Raw genomic sequence first — 16,777 nt, forward strand, 5'->3', positions numbered from 1 at the left:
ATAAATAGAAGGCACTTAGCCCAAAGTCTGGAGAAGTGAAAGATGCTCTTTATTGGTCTCTAATGTATTTATACGTCTGACATCATATCCCAAATGAATAAAAAGTGAAAGAAATTGAACCCCAAAATACTACAGTTCTAATGTTAAAATGGAAAGGGACAGGGAAGGCAGGATAGGATCTATTACTTGGCCCTGGGACTCGCTGGTCTAAGACAGATGACATCCACTCAGGTTAATAGAACCAGACAGTCTGAGCAAACAAGCAGACAGGATTTCCACTGGGAAACTGGGTGGACTGTAAGCATCAAAGGTCAAAATTCAGTGGTAAGGCGTACTCACAAAAGTTTTAGTCTTTATCACTGGAAAATACATGGGATACAATGACAAAAAATAATAATAATACTTATCACAAGTTTAAATCACAAGTTTAGTTGTGTTCAATCTTGTCATAAATAGAGGAAGAGAAAAGAACTTTGGATACATTATGGTAACCAAACCAGCTATTTCAGAAAAAAGATTGGGGAAAAAAAAAAAAAGAGGCACTGGGAGAAGCTCGCCATGGTCACCAAATCCTACAAGACAGGAGACTTCAGCACAATCAGAGACAACAATCATCAATGACTTCATTTTTATAATGCCAATGAGAACCACAGGACACTACAAAGAAAGTAGTCAGAGCCTGGGAATTTTACTGCTAAATTTTGGAAGTTGTATTTTTGTTAGAATTCAGATTCAGACTTGTTTCTAGCTCTGATTTTTTTTAAGCTATCTAGTAGTTAAAGATATTTAGCAATCCAAAGAATGGAATTAAAACAAGTTTAATAAAACTGCTTTGCTTTACGTGTATTAATTCATTCTTACCCTTGTTGACAACCTCTATATTTCAGTCAATGAGCAGGACTGAGATGAAATAAATGTATAAATGAAACAAAAAGGTGAAAATAATGATAATATAAACATAGGAAGCATTACGTGAGGAACAGAAAGGAAGAGTCAGAAAAGTATGGAAAGGATGATGGCAAGGGCAGAAAAAGATATGTTACAAAGGAAGAAGATGCTACAACTCTTAAAGAGCAGTTGACAGTTCTTCAGGAAGTCCGCACCTGCAATATTGTGAGACATGTACTTCCATGTCCCTTTGTTGTCTGAAAAATATTTCTTATGCTCATCCAAGAATATACAGCTCTATCTCCTTTCTGTAGTAAAATACATGGGTTTTGAACTATTGTTGTGATAAAGATGAAATTCAAATTACAACTGTGGTGCTGGACACAAAAGCTACACGAGTAGATTAGCATCAGGGCTGAGCCTGTGCAAGTCCCCAGGGCGCACAATTGTTAATTCCTACAGTGGTCTGGGAAGATCATCTTGAGTCATTTGCATAGATGACAACGTACTGATTTGAGACAACAGAGCATTTTGTGACAAGGTAATGGACTGAACTCTAAGACAACTTCACAGCAAAGCATTCAAGGCACTATTGAAAGAACTTCCCAGGTGAAATTTTGAAGAATCTCCTAGGCAGGTCCTAGATCTGCTGAGTGGCATTACTTGTTTACCTTGGTGTTAATATTTTGGCTGGGAAATCTTGCCACCCAAAAGAATCATCAAGAAGGTACCTGCTGCAGAATTGATTGAACTGATCACAGAGAAGATGCATGTAAGTAGTTAGTAGTATTTGTTCCTGCAAAGACAGAGATGATCACATAGAATAGTCTTTTGTGTGTAGTTTTCCTATGTCTTGCACAAAGTTTAAAACACTCAGTGAAAAGAAGATAATATATTGTGTTGAGCATATACAGAAAGATTTTTGGTAGTGGAGTGGCTTCAGGGGTTGCATCTGTGAGCAGAGGCCAGCACTGCACCATATCAGATCAGAGCCAGCTCCAGCTGCCCCAAAGGAACACGCCACTGGGCAGAGCTGAGTCATGAGTGATGCTGGGCGTGCTCTGGGAGAGCAGGTTTAAGAAAGGGGAAAACTGCTGCACAACAACAGCTGGGAGAGAAGAGTGAGAAATGAGAGAGAAGCAGCCCTGCAAGCAAAAAGGTGAGTGCATGAGGAGGGCAGGAAATACTCCAGGTGCAGAGCAGAAGTTTCCTGCAGCCCAGGATGCCACTGATATCCATGAATAAAACTCTCCAACCCGAATGACAGGTTAGAAAACCAACATTACTTTATTGGAGCACTGGTTCCATGGGGTATCACAGGTATCAGTTGCTGGTATCATGGGGGTATCAGAATATGGTCGTTGACTAAGTTTTTAGTTGGTGCTTCAGTGTTGTTTTGGCTCCCATTGTCAACCCTACCAGGATACTGTTTACCTCCTACTCAAGGCTGGTAGACTATTGAGTCTTGCTTTTTAAGCTCCAGACATCCTTCTTATCTAGGAACAAAAACCTTCCCACGAAAATGTTAGTTTTACTGAAGAGATTGAAATTACCTGCTGAAAGCCCTGAATTAATTGCTGAAGGCCCCAAAATTATAGACAGGAGAAGATCATTAAAGGTGTTAAGGCTGGAGGCAGCCTGGGCTGCAGTGACAGGTATCAAAGAGAGGCCAGTGGTGGAGCAAGCTGTCACCCTGCCGCCCATGGGCACCACATGGAGCAGATCTACACCTGCAGCCATGGAGGAGCCCACGGTGCAGCAGTGGATGAGGCCTGGAGGAGGCTGCACCCCATGGAGATTCCCCGCAGAAGTAGCCCCAGGCCAGAGATGCAGCCATGGAGAGGAGCCTGAGGTGGGGAGGGAGGGCCGGGGGAGCTACCACCCATGGGAGCAGTGCCTGAAGGATGGACCCTATGGTACAGACCCATGTTGGAGCAGTGCTTGGAGAGCTGCAGCATGTGGGAAGCCCACAAAAAACTTGACTGGGGTGGACTGCTTGTTGGGAAGAGTTAGAGGAGGGTTGGTGGGAGGAAGGTTTTTTTAGCTTGCATTTAGTTCTCGCTCCTCTAGTCTGTATAGCCAATAAAGTATATTAATTTCCATTATGGTGACTTTGTTTTACCTGTGGCAGTAACTGGTGAGCAATTTCCCTGTCCTTATCTCAACTCATGAGACTCTTATTCATAACTTCTCCCTCTCTTCTTTTGAGAAAGCAGAGTGAGTGTGTGTTGCAGTAGAGCTTAGCTGCCCATAAGTGTGAAGCCACCATATGCATGAAATTCTCACCCTTCTTTGTTCTTGAATTTATCTGTAAGACCTTTTACAATAGAGTTTTTTTAGTTTGTTTTGCCCAGAAAGCCAACCATATCCTGCGCTGCATCAACAGAAGTGTGATCAGCAGATTGAGGGAGGTGATCCTGCCTCTCTGCCCTGCACTGGTGAGGCCTCACCTGGAGTACTGTGTCCAGATGTGGAGTCCTCAGTACAGGATAGACATGGACCTGTTGGGATGCATCCAGAGGAGCGCCTCAAAAATAGTCCATGAAATGGAACACCTCTCCTAGGAGGACTGGCTGAGAGAGCTAGGGCTGTTCATCCTGGAGAAGTGAAGGCTGTGAGGTGACCTGATAGCGGTCTTTCAGTATCTAAAGGGGAGCTATAGGAAAGAAAGGGACAGAATCTTTAGCGGGGTCTGTTGTGATAGGGCAAAAGAGAAATGGTTTCAAACTTAAAGTGGATAGATTTAGATTGGATATAAAGAAAAAGTATTTTACAGTGAGGGTGGTGAGGCACAAGAACAAATTGCTCAGAGACGTGGTTGATGCCCCATCCCTGGAGACTTTCAAAACCATGCTGGACCAGGCTCTGAGCAACTTGATCTAGCTGTGGATTCCTGTTCATTGAAGGGAGTTGGACTAGATGACCTTTAAAGGTCACTTCCAACTCTGAGGATTCTATGATTCCATGATTCTATGATTCTATTTTATGACAAAGCACTCAGACAAAACATATTTTTCCCTCAAACCTATTTACACTCTCCTTAGGCATTCCTTTTTTTTTTTTTTTTTTTTCTAACAAAGCCATGCTAAAAAGCTCTGTGTTTTTTTCAAGAATTTGCCCTTACCTATGGATCATTTCAGTCTACTTGGTTTCTTTTGTTCATACTCAAGTCTTAATTAATGAAATAGTTCCTAGAAGCAAATTAGCATCTCATTTTTAAAAACTACAACTTTATATTTGAGGCTCCTAATTTCTTAAAACTTTGAGAGAAGGGCAATTTTTTTTCCTTCTTTCTTTTTTTCAGAGTCTGGATTCACTTTGGTCCCATTGAAACACTATGGGGACTTGCAAATTCAGTTTCTTAAAAAAAGATTCCAACAACTGTAATGAGATCATAATATCATAATTGCAGTTGATCATTAAACTATCATTATTGCCATCTTAGGCTTAATTTGCCTTGGTATCTTAGAAGAGAAGTGTCCTTTCCTCATTTTTGTTTTTGCCCTTGAAATGTGATATCCATGACAGACAGCACTGGAGAAACACTGGCATGCAGTAGCTGGTAGTCTTGTCCTCCTTTTACGTATGCATCTTATATATGACTCTATTCCCATCCTTTGAAAGGACTTGTTCTTCTGTAGTTTAAGGAAAGGCACTGTCATTTTATAAAATATGTCCTCTCCTCTTTTCCAAGAGCTCATAGTGGCAAATAATCCAGCACTGATTTGTGTTACATATATGCAGAAAAATACTTTCTCATACTTCTTGAATAACGGTGTACACAATTACTAAGCTTCTGATTGTTACAGCCTTTAGAAAAGATTGATTTTTGTCCATTCCTGCCTCAGTTGGGTTCAGCCTCAGCCATGATGTAAACAGCCTGTGACCTGACAGAATATTAATCTATTCACCAGACTACTCCCTCGGGGTGAATAATTCCTTTAGTCTTAAGAACAAAACAAGTCTCCCATGTTTTGTTTAGTAAATCACTTAAGGAGGTCACAATGAATGCGTATCCAGGTTAAATGATATTTATTATTAAGTAAGTAAGTATAGACAAGCCCTCCTGTACACATCCCTAATTTGAGTGAAGAACACTTGCCATCAGGAGTCATTGCATGCATAATGGCAATCTTCTGCATGAAGAAATTTCCCTTCTTTAAATGCTGGGGTTTGCAAACTCTGGTGTAGGCTTCTAGGGCATGTTATTTCAAACAGATGGATTTGCATAGCTCTGTGTAAGCTAAGGTCAGATATTCATTTTCAGAAAATTCCAAAAAGTGAAGAGCATCATTTTTGTTTATAGAGAGTGTAGCTTGGAATGCTCTTATATGTATTGAAATATATATTTTTAAATAAAATATTTTTCCCTAATATAGTACATCTTGATATCAGAGCACTAGAGACAGAGGTCTAATTAACAAGTAGGAGTGTCTTGTTTTCAGCTAGTAGGCAACATTAACAGTGGTACTTAAATATTCATCATTTTATCCTGACAGAAAGGGAAACAATGTCTCCCTTTTAAATTAAAGATTCAGGCATGGGACAAGCAAATGACTCATGAAGTGAAGGGTCTGTGGAGTCACAAGCATACGAAATCAACTGTGCCCACTCCTGATTTAGCATCTTTAATATGTTATCATAAATTAACAGCAAAAATCCTCAACAAAGTCTGCCTCCCATGATGCTGTTTGGATTTCATTCTGCATTCAGGATTATTCCATTTCTAGCCTTTTTTCTTTCTTTCCTCTCCTTTTGTTGTTGTCTGTTTTGTTTTTATTATAAAAACCCAGGAAAGGAAACTCAGATGTATGCATGTCTTTCTATGAAGAGAATGAGAATAATTAAATGTCTCATCAATCAAGGTTCGGAGGGAAGAGCAATTTAAAAAGCAGCAAATTCTCAGCTACAAGACACAATTTTTCAACATAGTCAATACCATTAGCTATGCATTCTCACCTGCGACGAACACCGCATGCCTGCATGCCACACTAACAGTCTGCACCATCTGTGTATCACCGTCCTGAAAATGATTTGTCTTTCACATTGTTGTTGCCACTGCTGAAATGCACCACCTCCCCGCCTCACTGTGCTCACATCCACTGTTTGGTCTCCATAAACCTTCAGCAAGTATCAATGAAGGTCAATGGGTGCCATTTTTTCCACATGGAGGAATTCAGTTCCACACCTTTGCTTCAAACACATTTCCACGTCAGACAGCATTTTTTTCAGACTGTCCCTCTGCTGCCATCTCTCACACAGTAGCAAAATTTAACAGAATATTGAAGGCAAGCTTCAGCTACTAATGCCATATCCCCAATATCTGCCTATGAGGTTGTGGGTCAAAATAATAAAGTAGGAGGCATTGCTTTCAGAGCAGCCCTTGTAGATACAACCTATGATTTAACAGTTGAAAATTGTCAGATTAAAAAAAAAAAAGAGAGAGAGAGAGAACAATAACAAAACCTTAATACTTCCAGCTGTGATTACTTTCTAGTTACTTGTTTTTTATGTCTTTTTTGAGACTAGTATACTCAAGGACAAATATCTACTGCTTTTTCTTCCTAAATCTGGACTTGGTTAAGGTGCAGCAAAAAAACCTTGTTTCTAAGCATGCCATTTTGTCCCCATTATGATGGATTTTTTTTGTTCCATCTGTTGTCAAGCAATGAAAAAACCATGTGCCCTACTGATCTGCTTCATCGGTGATCATAACAATGGTGCAGCCTCTGTCTCTATGGTGTTTCTTCTCTTTTATCTCCACTGACACCTTCAGGGCCTCACCTCTGCAGCTGTTAACATAAAAAAGCGAGGGCTGACCTAAGAAAGCAATGTAAAGAGAAAGCAGAAACAACACTGTGCATTCCCCAGGGTGCTTGGTAGCCAGGCAGATAGCAGGAGCTTGCATTCTGCCTACATTTTTCTTTCCACAACGCTCTGTTTTCTTTCATTGATTGTTATTTCCTCTTTTCCATCGCTTTCCCCTTCTTTTTGCTAAGACCTCAATCCATCATTAAACAGTTGCTTACATTTCAAGCACTCCTATTTCCTATAAACTTACAGCAGGAAAATGTTCTCGTGTTCATCTTTGAAATGAAGTATTTTCCTCTGTTTCCCTTTATTTTGTCTATCTTTCTTACATTTATTTGTTTTTTTTTTTCCCCCCATACATAACCACTGGAGATACCTTTCTTTCACAAATGATTTGCTTTTCCAATATACTACTGAGTCCTGAGATTTTTCCTGCTACTTCTACTACCACATCTCCTAACCCAGCTTCCCTGGGCAGATGATAGCTTTCACAGTTTTACAGGTCAGTCTTGAATCTTCATGAAGAATTACTTTTATCACTCATAATTTCTTGACTTTTATACAGAAGATTTCAATTTTTGTCAACCAGTCTCTTCTTTTCAGAGCTTTGGAATAAAGTATTATTAGAGACATACACAGAAACATTTTTACCAAAATGTTCCTTTTAAAACATGATTATCATTTATAATTTAAGATTTTTCCTTAAAATCTTCATTAGAATCTTAACTGTAGGAAAAATAAATAGATCAAAATTTGTATTTTGTTTGTATTCGTTTGTTTTTAAAGATTTTCATATTCACAGTCTTTTTTTTTTTAATGGTAGAAGATAATTTTGTTATATTGACTTAGCATTAGGGAAAAAAAAACAATTACATGTATGCTGACTTTGAATCTAAATCTACACTCTTGTCTAACACTGTCTGAATGAATATGAGGTGGTGAAAACTCTTGTCATGGTCTCCCTTAATTCTTACAAATTTAAATACAGATACAGGCTGGAAATGACAGCTTATACATAGAAATCTTTCAGTCCTTGCAGAGTGCACTGGAGAAGCATTATCATCTTTGCTCCTGTGAAATTTCTCATCTCAAGCACCCTTTAGAGTTGATCACATCCCAGATTCACTTTCCTTATAGAATAATTTGGTTTTCTAAGGTTCATGTATTTCGACCTCCCTTGCACAAACAACTCATCACTGTGACTGCTGCCTGGCTTCTTTCTCTCTCTCTCTCTCTCTCTCTCTCTCTCTCTCTTTCTTTCTTTCTTTCTTTCTTTCTTTCTTTCTTTCTTTCTTTCTTTCTTTCTTTCTTTCTTTCTTTCTTTCTTTCTTTCTTTCTTTCTTTTCTTCCTTTCCTCCTTTCCCCCTTTCCTCCTTTCCTTTTTTTTTTTTTTTGAATCTCTCTCCAAATTGAAGTTCAGAGTTATATGTGGAGCATGCTGAGGTATGCCAGCAGGCTGCACAGCAAAAGACAGATGCAGACTTGTAGGACAGTATTTAAACAGATAACTTCTACTTTTGATATGTGCTTCTTTTTGTCTGGGTAACAACCATCAGAGGTGCTTGAAAACACCAAATATCAACTGCTTTTGTAATCTCAGGATATTAGAAGTTTGAGACTCATTCCACAGACTGTAGTATGGGACTGGGGACCTGTGGACCCTCAAACAATAAGATTCCTTTTCATTTTTCCAGATTTAAAGAATTTCTTGCTAAATACTCATGGAAATCCGTTCTATGTTACTTGCTTCCAACAGCATCTATCAGTATTAAATGCACAAAGTATACTTAAAGGAATGGACCAGACCTGAATGACCAAATAATAGTCTAGCCTAATAAGGCAAAATAAAATCAAACACTAATCATGGTTGTTAATCTTACAGTATAATTGTTCACGATGTGTCTTTTAAGACACTATTGCTAGGATCAAAACGTAAATATTGTCATAAACTATACAGCTTGCTTTTATCAGCTACTTGAAAGTACCTCTTAAAGGCTTTGGGCAAGTAGAAAACCTTTCAGAATGATCAAAATACACTTCCTCTCTTTAAAAAATAAAATGCTCTGATTTACACCAGCCAGAAAGGAACACAATGCTGAACACTACACTGAGCAATAATCCCCTCATCCTGAAGTACCAAATGATCACTTAGCAACAGCACCTTGAAGGGCAAATAGATCAGTTTTTCACACTTTCTCATGTTTTTCAATCAAAGTAGTTACTTATCTATTCATTTTCTTTAAATTAATAGCTGTCTTATTGTTTTAACCTATACCTCACAGAATAGCTTTTACTGAACCACTGCACGTGGGGAAACAAGTTAATTTGTTACTGAATATATGGATATTTGCTACCACATCACGTTTAAATCTTTGTGAAAATGTCAATTCCACTGAGTAATGTCTATACTTCATTAATGTGGTTGCAGTTTCAGTTGGCTATCCAGACAAATAAGGGCTGGGGGCAGTACCACTTCATTAATAAATGCAACTATGAATGGAAGAAAAACCACACTTTCCTTAATTCTGATTTCTAGACAGAAGGATATTTGAGCTATTTTTCAGAACTCTATAGAATCTGTGTCATTCTTTTTTTTTCCCTATATTTTGAATTCTCGTACAGATCTCTCTGCCATCATCATGGGTTTAACACTAGACAAGACACCATTTGCCCTAACCTATGAAATCGATCCTTGTGGGCTTTGTATTCATTTTATAAATATCAAAACTAGACAAATCATCATCAACAACAACAACAAACAACAAAAACACACATAAAAAAAAACAACAAAAAAAGAAAAACAAGAAAGCAAAGGAAAATTAAATGTTTAAGTTAATTAATTAAATAACTGAATAAAATTGTTTTAATTGTTTTTTTCTCTATCCCTATGTCCCTGAATATCTTGCCAGCTATCTCATGAAGGAGTAGTTAGGCCTCATGTACATCAGGGAGAATACAGTTAAATATTTCAGGCTTGTTTCCCAGCTATTACTGACTAGTTGACTACACTTATTCTAAATACTGTGGAGAAGTGTGTTTAAATTTTACATTTTTTTCTAAAATAAGGAAAGATATCTGCCCTAGAAACAAAGTCAAGATGTTCCAGGGACATCTTAAAGGTAAGGGGCAGAGATGGCTCTGGAGAGGGTGACAAGCTGCAGCACAGAAAAAAAACATCAGAGATGTAATGCAATTTAAATTTTCCTGAGAATATCAGAACAACAGAGATGCTCCTGCCATATACCCAACCTCTACAAGGCCCTTTGGACACCCTCAGATCTACTGGCAGACTGCTGAACCTAACAGTAGTACAGAAGAAAAGTAGGGAACTGAAACCCTGGGAAAGAGCATGTGTTTGCGTGCACATATGCATCATGCTTATGTTTAAAACTCTGTATATAATGTCTCAGTGAGACAGCTGTACTTACAGTATATGCAAATCCTTGCACTATTTTCCTATTCTGCCATGCCTCCACTGCTGTTACCCACTTTTGTCAGAGGGAATTAAAATTTGTTATTGAAATTTTGAAGGTGCATTCATAGCTTGCATTCCCCACCCTGCAAGAAGTGCCATCTGTTGACAATCTGCCCCACCAACTCCTCCATAATTTTAATCAGAATTGTACCAAAATATCAGTTTTTCTAAAGCCTGTAATTTTTATATGAGACAAGGGAAAATCCTTACTGGATTGCAAGGCCTTATGTTTAGTTTTCCAATTCCCTTTGCAGCCTTTAAGTCAAGGAAAAGAAAAAAAAAAAAAAGGACAAGTTACATCTCCAAGGAAAAGCACAGAGGATGTTTCTTCTGAGGCAGATGGCATCTCCATCCAAAATGAGATTTTATGTATCACCTTTGCCTACAGAAAAAGAGAATGACTTTGCTCTTTTAATTAGAACAGCAGATGAAGGTCATCCAGTACACAGGCTATACACGTGTAAGTCTTCCTGTCAATCATCAGTGTCTTTCCTGGAAATCATCCATTATGCACAAATTTAAAGACAAGAGAAAATGCCACCTAATTTCGGAAGCTGGATGGATTTTGCATACACTGCCCACTGCTAGATCTCTGCTATATCTTATGCAGCAATCTGTCATCCTAAAGCTGTAAGAGGCCTCATGTGTCACTGACCATGGGTGGTGTTATCTCTACTATGCAGATACATAATACTAAGCTCCTGAAACTACAGATATTTTAAAAACTGAAGACCAAATTAAACAAACAAAAAAGAATAAATAAAAAGTTTTTTTTTTCTTTTTAGGTCAGCTGATTTAGAAGTTGAATGTCCTCAGATGATGTAAATCAATGCAGTCCCACCGAATTCAATGAAACTCTGCTTATTCACACCAACTGGCCATAGCAAACATGTTTCAGCCTCAGAACTGACTTATTCTCTTCAACTTGACCATTCAGCGGCTGTCAAGAGGTATCCCAGAGCGCTCAAAGCCAGCAGGCAGTGTGAGACATGCAAAAAAAAAAATCCTTTTCTACAATATTTCCCAATATGAATAAGAAAACTGTCTTGAGGCTGAAACAAAGGTCTGTTATAACCATGCTGCTCATGGCAAAACAATCACTCCCAATCACTCCCAGTGAAAGGGAGAAGCAGACAATACTGGCCTATCATATGTTAATAAAAACTGGCCAAGCAGAGAAATTTTATGCAGTTCCCAGCTGGTTTTGAATGCTTCCAAACACACTCAAAATAACTAGAGTTATGAAAAAATGTCTCCTCACAGTCCTGTGAACGGTGCTAGCTGCCTTAGGACAAATAAGTGAAAACCTAATAAAATACACGTGCACATAAACAGGGAAACTATCAGAAAATGAGAAAAGATGTTTTATTACACAAAAAGACCATAGTAACACTTTAAACTGTTGGTCAGAAATACTGGGAAAGAGAAGAAATGAAAATATTAGCTCTTTCTCTTCAGTTTTATGGTGTCTGATTCAATAGCATCACATTTGAAACATGAACTTAAATGAGTTCTTTAGGCATTGTTAGTCCACCAGTGCCTCGTTTTGCATGGAAGAGTAAAAAGCACCCAGTGTGAAAGCACTGACAGAAAATAGATATCTTCAGGAGCAGCAGAAGGTGCAGCTGAATGACACAACTGGTATGCATGATTTTGTAACCTAGATCCTTTTGTGGATCAAGCCCTGAAGTTCTTCTGTGTCCGTGCAGTTATTATCTCTTCAAGTCTGATTTCTGCTATTAGCACATTATTTATGCAGACTGTTTAAAAACAACATTTATGGCACTTTTTTTTTTTTTTAAATCTGAGGTTTATCAACCACGGATAATTGATTACAGGTGACAAGGAAGAGTATGAATGATTTAGCCAGAGAACAGTAAATAAGCAGTTATGATTTCTGAAACTTCAAACTCAAGGACACAGTGTCATGTAGTGTCTCAATCACTTTGTGAGGACAGGCACCTGAAACAACTTATTTCACATAAAAGTACAGGTCCACTAGATCTTGATATTCAAAGACTACATATTTTGATTGCTACTATTCAGCCAAGGATGTATGGAGCCCAGAACTTTAATTTCTTGTTTCAGTATTCCTGTCTGACAAGGAAGTTGTATACTATGTATGGCTCAGATGATTCATATCTTTTTAGGTTCAAGTTAGTTCTTTGCAGGCTAGGGGCCTTGGGCTGGCTATGCAATCAGGAAATGAGAACAGTTTTAATAATAGCATTTGCACAATAACAAACTAGACTGTGTGGCAAGGTTCTATGAATACTATATGATCCCAAATTAGAAGCTTCAATCCCCCATCTATTTTGGTGCCCTAGGCATTTGTTCTAAATGTGATGCTCTGCAAAAGCGATCCTCCTTGAAAAAAAAGAAACTCTTTCAAAATAATTGGGTTTTTTTCAGTAGAGATAAGTAGAGAAAAATGTTTACCTCCTTATGCCCTCTTCAAAGTATCAAGTGGATTTGGTGTCTTCCAGTTCTCTGTGTATAAAAAATTGTTCCATTTACAGCAGTGTACTCATTACTTCCTAAGCAGAATCTGTGTTTGCTAAGCTAATTTTTCTAAGAAGAAAGTTAAAGCTCACACCCTTTTTCTTTTCTGTATCTGATTTTGGCTTCTATAATTAAAATTTTAAAAACAACACCAAAGCCAACAAAAACAAAAACTCAGAACAACAACAAAACCCCAAAAGCATGCACTAGTGAATAAAGCTGAGAATGTGATTATTTCTGTTTTCTTCTGTGTTTAATTCTCATGCAAATGAAGAGGCTTAAGTTTCAGCAGTTACTAGAATACTGCTGTTTAATCACCAGTTTTATTTACTGACAATGACAACAGTTTCTGTGAATGATGTGTCAGGAGGAGGAATGAGAGGAAATGGGAAGATCAGGGTTTCCAACTTGCAAGCACAGTATCAGCAAGCTAATGCTGAAATAGGACTTTTCCTAAATTTCCTCTTCTCTTTATTTTCTCTTTATCATAAGAATTATCTCAAGTAATCAGGACATCAACATTCTGTTTAAATAAGAAACCATAGACATACTTTTAAAAAACATATATTTTTCTGACCATCTAGACATTTAGCACTTCATAAACCAGCCATTAAAGGAAGATAATTTTCATGAAATAAGATACAGCTCTATCTGACTACGGTATATGGTCATTTATCAATCAGTATCTTGAAATAGACATTTATCAATCTTTTGCCCCCATAATCTGTGCATTTATACTCCTGAAACAGTGAGAAATGAAGATTTATTCATATTTAAACCATGTTAGCTTTTTGTGTCTTGTTTTCCTTAAGCAGTTGTCTTGGAGATTTTTGTTAAAATTATAGAAGACCTTTAGCATTGGCATTACTGGTATTTCTACTTTAATTTATGTAATGTTCAACAATAATGGAGAAATCACAGTGTGATTGGTTCATTTCTTACCTCCAGAAAAGTTCATATTCTGTGATGCACGGTAGTTGGAATGACATTTTATTCAAACAGTTGTTGAGCCCCGAGGAGCCTGACAGTGGCAAAGAAGTGAATAAAGAGGTCATGAATTTTTCGTAGAGATGAAATCAACCTGTACTGTTCATGAATAATTCACTGAATTTTGAAAGGCAAACCTGGGGAAACATCTCATCAAAGCACTCTTAAGATGAATTGTCATGAACACTTACTGACTGGCCTTGAAAAACTAGCATGATCTTGTTTCAAACATATGTATGGGATCTTTCTTACAATAGTGCCTGAGTATTGGGTAGTCAGATACCTCTTGCCTTCCAGTATCGCCTAAAAATTCACATTTGCTATGAACACTACCAAATACTCAATATTGGCAAGACAGCTGAAATGTTGTGGGATTTTTATGATATTTGAGGTTAATTCAGTGTTGTTTTATATGGCTTAAGTTTTTTTTAAGGTACCCATACACTTAAGCATTTGAAATGGAGCACCTAAGACATAGGGCTGATTGGCACCCAAAAAAGCTATACTGGGCTATGCAGGATATTCTAGGTTATCCAAAAGATGATTAAAAATATATTTAGGCAACAGAGAGAGGCCTAACCTATATAGTCAATGGCAATGACAATTTAGTTTGTGGAAGATGGGTATTTATACAAACTGGGGAAAGATCTCCTCGCGAGTAGCCCTGTGGAGAAGGACTTGGGGGTCCTGGTAGATGAGAAGCTGGACATGAGCCAGCAGTGTGCTCTTGCAGCCCAAAAGGTCAACTATGTTCTGAGCTGCATAGAAAGAGGAGTGGCCAGCAGGGAGGGAGAGGTGATTGTCCCTCTCTACTCAGCTCTTGTGAGGCCCCATCTAGAGTACTGCGTCCAGGCCTGGGGCCCCCAGCACAAGAAAGAAGTGGAGCTCTTGAAACGAGTCTGGAGGAGGGCAACCAAGATGATCAGAGGGCTGGAGCACCTCTCCTATGAAGAAAGGTTGAGGGAACTGGGCTTCTTTAGTTTGGAGAAGAGAAGGCTGTAGGGAGATCTCATTGTGGCCTTCCAATACTTGAAGGGAGCACATAAACAGGAAGGGGTACAACTGTTTACATGGGTGGATAGCGATAGGACAAGGGGGAATGCTTTTAAACTATGACAGGGGAGATTTAGGTTAGATATTAGAAGGAAGTTTTTCACTCAGAGAGTGGTGACACCCTGGAACAGGTTGCCCCGGGAGGTTGTGGATGCCCCGTCCCTGGAGGCATTCAAGGCATTTCAGTCTGGAGAAGAGGAGGCTCAGAGGGGACCTTATCACTCTCTATAACTACCTGAAGGGAGGTTGGAGTGAGCTGGGGGTCAGCTTCTTCTCTCTTGTAACTAGTGACAGGATGAGGGGGAATGGCCTCAAGTTGCGCCAGGGGAGATATAGGCTGGACATTAGGAAACGCTACTTTTCTGAAAGAGTGGTCAGGCGCTGGAATGGGCTGCCCAGGGAGGTGGTTGAGTCACCGTCCCTGGAGGTGTTCAATAAATGTTTAGATATAGCATTGAGAGACATGGTTTAGTGGGGTTATTGGTGGTAGGTGAATGGTTGGACTAGGTGATCTTGCAGGTCTTTTCCAACCTATCTAATTCTATGATTCTATTCTAAGGCCGGGCTGGACGTGGCTCTGGGCAGCCTGGTCCAGTGGTAGGCAACCCTGCACACTGCAGGGGGGTTGAAACTAGATGATCATTACGGTCCTTCTGAACCCAGGCCATTCTATGATTCTATGATTGATTCTGTGATTATATAAAGATTGGAAAGCTGTATCTGGTCATCACTGTAGCTTTTCAGCCATGTACACCTATAAGTGTTGCTATACTTTACTCTTCAGCTACCACCAACTGCAGCTATGTTTTATACTGCCTAAGATATGAATGAATTTACCAAAACCTAGTCTACTAAACTGAGGTTTTGGGATACTAAAGTGAGATACTTTGTATCTTAAGACACTTCATTAAAAACAATAAGAAATACACCTCCACAAGCTGAAAGACTATATTCAAATTCTGCATCACTTCCTGCGTGTATTTCTTGCTCTCTCTCTAATGACTGCTGAAAAAGCCTCAAGTGTTGCATGAATGCAAGTAAGGAGAATGCACTCAGGCCTCTGAGTGCATTCAGGCACAGGAACAGGCTCCCCAGGGCATAGATCATGGCACCAAGCTGCCAGAGTTCAAGATGCATTTGTACAGTGCTCTCAGAAATATGGTTGTCCTGTGTTGGAATTATGGTTCTTCCAACTCAGGACATTTATTCTATTATTCTAAGATTAATTTTTTTTTTTGTACAAATTCTTTATTTTTCATCTATAAATCTTTTCACGTAGTGGAGTTTTGATTCATGATTGAGTTGTTTTCATCCTGTGTCATTAACCAAACCAGTTAACATTATTATCTTAATTTTCTAAGCTGGGGTTGCTCTTGGGGACAGTGATATCTCTCCCCTTTAGAGATTTGCTAAAATGTTTCCCATTTGCAACAAGTTTCCATAGCTGTATTTCCATTCACTGAAGTTTTAATTTATTGCTGAGTTCTCAAGTATTGTGGGTGGTATGTCCATATCCGGATGACCCTCATGTTGTTGGGCTATGGAGAAGATATCCGAGACCCATCCCAAATAAATGCTTTTTTTAGTTGCTTTTACAGTAGTCTGGGCACTGTAAAATAAAATCAGGAAGAATTTGCAAATCCAGATATTGATATATAGTGATATTCCTGGTTATGCCTAAGCTCACCTGCATCAGATAGGTCCTGCCACCCTGACATTCCTATGATTTTGGTAGTATTTGCCATGATACACTGTGCTTCGGTGGCAGTTCTAATGTTATATTTTTATAAAATCCCTTTTGTATGATGCTGCTCTCTTAAAACTCTAGTATATTTTATGGGCATGTGCATACAAAATTTTCTTTACAGATCTCTACCAGCAAAAAGGCATTAGAGTTGTTGCAGGTCTAAGCCATTGCACATTATTCATATTTAAATGTATTTAGATCTACCATATCTTGTATTACCACCCGTTCAGTGCTGTACTTATTTACCATATATACTGAAATACAGTAAAAAGATCATAATGTCATCAAAGAAATCACAGTACTCTCAGGTTGGG

The sequence above is a fragment of the Numida meleagris genome, chromosome 2 (genome assembly GCF_002078875.1).
Source record: "Numida meleagris isolate 19003 breed g44 Domestic line chromosome 2, NumMel1.0, whole genome shotgun sequence".
NCBI classification, from domain to species: Eukaryota; Metazoa; Chordata; class Aves; order Galliformes; family Numididae; genus Numida; species Numida meleagris.